This window comes from Mobula hypostoma, chromosome 5 (genome assembly GCF_963921235.1).
Source record: "Mobula hypostoma chromosome 5, sMobHyp1.1, whole genome shotgun sequence".
Taxonomy (NCBI): domain Eukaryota; kingdom Metazoa; phylum Chordata; class Chondrichthyes; order Myliobatiformes; family Myliobatidae; genus Mobula; species Mobula hypostoma.
The window spans coordinates 137348947-137356071 of NC_086101.1; positions in this window are offsets into that span (position 1 = coordinate 137348947).

Genomic DNA, 7125 nt, shown 5'->3' on the forward strand with positions numbered 1-7125 from the left:
AGAATGAAAGAACAGTTGGAGAGCGAGTACATAGACAAAAGAACCGAGACAAAATAATGTAGAATTTGCAAAACACAGAGCACGGAGATATGTCTGGTGACTTATCCACCCAAGTCTCTCTGCACCTCTAATGTTTGAACTTTCTCCACTTTAAATAATAGTCAGCACTATTGTTCCTTTCACCAAAATTCATTATCATACATTTTCCAGCACTATTCCATCTGCCACTTTTTTGCCCATTCTTCCAATTTGTCTAAGTCCTGCTGCAATTGCATTGCTTCCTCAGCCTATTTTCATATCGTCCACATACTTTGCCACAAAGCCATCAACTCCATTATCCAAATCATTGACGAACAATGTGAAAAGTAGCGGTCCCAATACTGACCCCTGAGGAACACCACTAGTCACTAGCAGCCAACCAGAAAAGGCCCCTTTATTCCCAGTCGCTGCCTCCTGCCTGTCAGCCATTTCTCTGACCATGCCAGTATCCTTCCTGTAACGCCACAGGATTTTATCTTGTTAAGCAGTCTCATGTGTAGCACCTTTTCAAATTGCCTTCTGAAAATCCAAGTAAATGACATCTTTTGTCCACTCTGCTTGTTACTTCCTTGAAGAACTCCTACAGATTTGTCAAGCAAGATTTACCTTTACAGAAACCATGCTGATTTTAATATATTTTATCATTAGTCTCCAAGTACCCAAAAACATCATCCTTAATAATAGCCTCCAACACTTTCCCAAACACTGAGGTTAGGCTAATTGGCCGATAATTTCTTTTGCTTTCCTCCCTTCTTAAAGAGTAGAGTGACATTTGCAATCTTCCAGTCCTCTGGGACCATGCCAGAATCAAGTGGTTCTTGGAAGATTGTGACCAATGCATCTGTATCTCTTCAGCAACTTCTGTCAGGATTCTGGGATGTAATCTATCTGGTCCAGGTGACTTATCCATCTTAAGACTTTTAGTTTGCCTAGCACTTTTTCCTTTGTAATAGCAATGGCACTCACTCTTGCTCCCTGACACTCACAGACCTCTGGCACACTGCTGGTGTCTTCCACAGTGAAGACAGATACAAAGTACCCATTAAGTTCATCTGCCATTTCTTTGTCCCCCCATTACTACCTTGCCAGCATCATTTTCCAGTGGTCCAATATCAACTCTCACCTCCCTTTTTACTCTCTGTATAACTGAAAAAACTTTTAGTATCTTGCTTTATATTATTAGCTAGTTTGCCCTCATATTTCATCTTTTCCCTTCTTATAGCTTTTTAGTTGACTTTTCTTGGATTTTAAAAGCTTCCCAATCATCCAACTTCCCACTCAGTTATATTCCCTTTCCTGGGCTTTTAAGCAGCGCTTAAATTCTCTTGTCAGCCACGGCTGCCTACCCCTGCGATATGAGAACTTTATCTTCTGAGGGACAAATCTATCCTGCGCCTTGTGAACTATTCCCAGAAACTTTAGCCATCTCTGCTCTGCCGTCATCCCTGCCAGTAACTTCTTCCAATCTACCTGGGCAAGCTCTTCTCTCATGCCTCTGTAATTCCCTTTATTCCATTGCAATGCTTCTCCCTCTCAAATTGCGTATGAATTCAATCATATTATGATCACCACCTACTAATGGTTCCTTTACATTAAGCTCCCTAATAAGATCTGGGTTATTGCACAACACCCAATCTAAGATGTCCTTTCTCCGAGTAGACTCAAGCACAAGCTGCTCTAAAAAGCCACCTTGTAGGCATTCAACAACTTCCTTCTCTTGCAATCCGACACTAACCTGATTTTTCCAATGCCCTTGCATATTGAAGTCCCGATTACAATTGTGTCATTACCCTTATTACATGCTTTTCCAGCTCCCTTTGCAATCTCAACCCTACATCTTGGCTACTATTTGGAGGCCTATATATACTTCCCATAATGGTTTTTTCACCCTTGCAGTTTCTAAGCTCCAGGAAAGGCAGCAAAGCAGCAATGGCTGGAGTTTCTGCAAAAAAAATGAGGGACAGATATATTCCAAATAGGAAGGTACTTTCAAAGGGAGAAGGACACCACCGTGGCTGACAAGTGAAGTCAGAGCCAAAGTAAAAGCAAAAGAGAGGGCATACAAGGAAGCCAGAGCTAGTGGGAAGATTGAGGATTGGGAAGCTTTTAAAAACTTGCAGAAGGAAACTAAGAAGGTCATTTGGAAGGAAAAGATGAATTATGAGAGGAAACTGGCGAGTAATATCAAAGAAGATACTAAAAGCTTTTAAGTATATGAAGGGTAAAAGAGAGTCAAGGGTAGATATAGAACCAACACAAAATAATGCTGAAGATATTGTAATGAAGATGCAGAGATGGCAGAGGAACTGAATGGGTATTTTATATCAGTCATCACAGTGGAAGATATTTGCAGCATAACAGACATTCAAGAGTGTCAGGGAAGTGAAGTACGTGCAGTGAAAATTACGACTGGGAAGGTGCTCAAGAAGCTTAATGGTCTGATGTTGGATTAATCTTCTGGACCTGATGGAATGCACCCTCAGGTTCTGACAGAAGTAACTATAAAGATAGCGAGGCATAAACGATGATCTTTCAAGAATTCATAGATTCTGGCATTGTACCGGATGACTGGAAAATTGCAAATGTTACTCTGCTATTTGAGAAGGGTGGGAGGTAGCAGAAAGGAAACCGACATCAGTGGTTGGGAAATTGTTGGAATCAATTGTTAGGGATGAGATTACGGACTACCTGGAGGCACATGACAAGATAGGCCAAAGCCAGCATGGTTTCCTGAAAGGAAAATCCTGCCTGACAAACCTACTGCAATTCTTTGAGGAAATTACAATCAGGGTAGACAAAGGAGATGCAGGAAACGTGGTGTACTTGGATTTTCAGAAGGCCTTTGACAAGATGCCGCACATGAGGCTACTTAGCAAGATAAGAGCCCATGGAATTACAGGGAAGTTACTAGCATGGGTGGAGAATTGGCTGGTCAGCAGAAAACAGAAAGTGGGAATAAAGGGATCCTATTCTGGCTAGCTGCCGGTTACCATTGGAGTTCCACATGGGTCAGTGTTGGGACTGCTGTTTTTTACAATGTATGTCAATGATTTGGATTACGGTATTAATGGATTTGTGGCTAAATTTGCCGATGATACAAAGATAGGTGGAGGAGCAGGTAGTGTTGAGGAAACAGAGAGCCTGTAGAGAGACTTAGATAGTTTAGGGGAATGAGCAAAGTGGCAAATGAAATACAATGTTGGAAAGTGGAAGAAATAAACGTACAGACTATTATTTAGATGGACAAGAAATCAAAATGCAGAGATGCAAAGAGACTTGGGAGTCCTTGTGCAAGATACCCTAAAGAATAACCTCCAGGTTGAGTCCGTTGTGAAGAAGGCGAATGCAATGTTGGCATTCATTTCTAGATGTATAGAATATAAGAGCAGGGATGTGATGTTGAGGCTCTATAACGCACTTATGAGCCCACACTTGGAGTATTGTGTGCAGTTTTAGGCTCCTTATTTTAGAAAGGATATACTGACATTGGAGACAGTTCAGAGAAGATTCACGAGAATGATTCCATGAATGAAAGGGTTACCGTATGAGGAACGTCTGGCAGCTCTTGAGCTGTATTCCCTGGAGTTCAGGAGAATGAGAGGGGGATCTCAGAAACATTCCGAATGTTAAAAGGCCTGAACAGATTAGATATGGCAAAGTTATTTCCCATGGTAGGGGATTCTAGGACAAGAGGGCATGACTTCAGGATTGAAGGACTTCCTTTTAGAACTGAGATGTGGAGAAATTACTTTAGTCAGAGGGTGGTAAATCTGTGGAATTTGTTGCCATGAGTGGCTGTGGAGGCCAAGTCATTGGGTGTATTTAAGGCAGAGATAGATATGTTCTTGATTAGCCAGGGCATCAAAAGGTATCGAGAGAAGGCAGGAGAGTGGGAATGACTGAAAGAATTGGAACAGCTCATGATTGAATGGCAGTGCAGACGCGATAGCCTGAATGGCCTACTTCTGCTCCTATATCTTATGGTCTTATGGAATGCTATGCACATTTAAATACAGCACCTTCAATCTTACATTCTTTGCCCTTTTGAATTTTGCCTCCATGGTACAATCTAACTCTTTGCTCCTTCTACACTTGTACTCAATCATTGGCTCGTCCTTCCTCACATTCATGTTACATCCATCATCTACTTGTAAACTTGCTGGCTCACCTTAAACTCCATCATATTGGTTCCCATCCCTCTGCCACATTAGTTTAAACCACTTCCAACAGCTCTAGTAAACCTACTCGAAAGAATATTGGTCCCCCTCGGACACAGGTGCAATCTGTCCCTTTTGTACAGCTCCCACCTGCCCCAGAAGAGGTCCTAATGATCCAGAAATCTGAATCCCTGCCTACTGCTCCAATTCTTTAGCCACACATTTATCTGCCACCTCACTCTATTCCTATCCTTATGGTTACATGGCACAGGCAGCAATCCTGAGATTGCTACCTTTGAGGAGCTGTTTCTCAGCTTCCTTCCTAACTCCCTGTATTCTGTTTTCAGGATCTCCTCCTTTTTTCTACCTATGTCGTTGGTACCAATATGTACCACAAGTTCTGGCTGCTCACCCTCCCTTTTCAGGATGTTGTGGATGTGTTCAGAAACATTGTGGACCCTGGCACCTGGGAGGCAAACTACCATCTGTGTTTTCTTTTTACATCCACAGAATCACCTATCTGTCCCCCTGACTATAGAGTCCCCTATCACTGCGGCCATTCTCTTTAGTTCCCTACCCATCTGAGCTATAGGACCACAGTCAGTGCTAAAGGCACAGCCACTTTTTCTGCCCCCAATGTAGGTTCCCCCCTCCCCAACAGTACTCAAAATGGAGTAGTTATTGTTGAGAGTGACAGCAAAGGTGGTTCTATCTGACTCTCTGTCATTCTCCCTTCTCTCTCCTGGTAACCACCCAGTTATCTGTCTCCTGTAGACTCAGGTGACTATCTCCCCTGTAGTTCCTGTCTATCACGGCTTCACTTTCCCTAACAAGCCGAAGGTCATAGAGCTGCAGCTCCAGTTCCCTAACACGGTCTCTAAGGAGCTGCACCTCGATGCACGTGGTGCAGATGTGGACATCGGGAGGCTAGAAGTCTCCTGGAAATCCCACATCTGACACCCAGAACAGAACACTGGCCCCGTAGAGATACCCTCCCATTTTCTCTAGAGTTAATTCAGAATAAGCAATAAGGAATACACTACTTTTAAAGCATTACCTTGCCTCTGCCTGTTCTCACTGAAGCATTGTTGAGCCAAAGCCTTACTACTCTGCCTCAGACTACTCCGATGATGACCTCTCCCACGATGATAGCTCCGCTAGGTGCTACCTCTTCTTTATAAAGACCGGGTCTTTGCCGGACCTGCATGGAAACACTTCTGTTGCACCTGTGCAGTACTCCAATCAACAACACACGTCGAAAAACTTCCTGCTCTTTAAATTTCTTTGCTAGACCTACAAGGGAATGCTTTTGGCCCATGATATTGTGGCAACCCTTTAAACAATTCCAAGATCAATCTAATCGTTGCCTATCACATATAGACCTTCATTTTTCCTTCTTCCATGTCCCTATAGAAGAGTCCCTTCAAAGTTCCTTATGCATCTGTCAGGCTGATCTGTCCTGCAGTCTCAGAGGGGAAAAATGCTGAACCAACATCACAGCTGGATGACTGATACAGAAAGAAATCAAGTTATCTTGAGCTGTGGAGTTCAGTATTAAGTCCAGAATGCTGCAAAGTTTCCAGGTGGAAGTTAAAGTGTTGTAAATTAATGGGGAATGGGAATTTCTCTGGGAGCTGATGTAGACTTGAATCAGAATCAGAATCAGGTTTATTATCACTGGCATGTGACGTGAAATTTGTTAACTTAGCAGCAGCAGTTCAATGCAATACATAATCTAGCAGAGAAAAAATAATAATAAATAAAATAAAGCATAATAAATAAACAAGTAAATCAATTATGTATATTGAATAGATTTTTAAAATGTGCAAAAACAGAAATACTGTATGTTAAAAAAAAGTGAGGTAGTGTCCAAAGCTTCAAAGTCCATTTAGGAATCAGATGGCAGAGGGGAAGAACCTGCTCCTAAATCGCTGAGTGTGTGCCTTCAGGATTCTGTATCTCCTACCTGATGGTAACAGTGAGAAAACTGCATGCCCTGGGTGTTGGAGGTCTTTAATAATGTACGCTGCCTTTCTGAGGCACTGCTTCCTAAAGATGTTCTGGGTACTTTGTAGGCTAGTGCCCAAGATGGAGCTGACTAGACTTACAACCTTCTGCAGCTTCTTTCGGTCCTGTGCAGTAGCCCACTCCATACCAGACAGTGATGGACTGAACAGCCTCTGATATCCTGGGGAAACATGTTAATTTACAATATTTACAAGCCAATGGGGAAATCGGTTCTATTATTCACAGTTCCTGTAGTTATGGAGAAAAGGCGGGCTTCCTTTTGCATCAATAGGCGTGTTCCTGTGAAAATATGAAAATTTTCACATGATTTGGGAGCGTTCCATGGTTCGTCCATTTTGGTGTAAAGTTCTTGATCTGTTGGGGAATTGGTCAGGTTCCACACTGCCCTTGTGCCCACAGCTTTGTCTCTTGGGTAACAGGACAATGATACCTAATGTAAACAATGACACATTTACTATTTTAAAGGTGGCTCTCATCACAGTTGCAAGAATTATATTGCAAAACAGGAAAAAACCCAGATGTCCCATTGTGAAGGAATGGACTGAGGAAACGATTAAGATTTCATCATGTGGAAGAATTAACAGTGAGGGTGTCACAAGGGGGCGTTGGGAGCAGACCCAAATGCAAGACACAGACACTGAAATGCTAGGAACAGGACTAGATTTTTCAAGATAGCAAGGCGAGTAAGGAAGAAACAACACGAGACAATTGACACAGGTCCTGGACGAGACTAGGATTCAAGGCCTGGGCTAGGAGCTGGGCTAGAAGCAAGGGACCCAGACGTGGAACTAGGAAGGAGAAGCCTGGACAAGGAACTCAGAACTCCAGAACCAGAGTCTGGACAAGGACCCGGAACCTGGGTCTTGGTTGGGACTCAGAACCTGGGTCTTGACTTGGAACC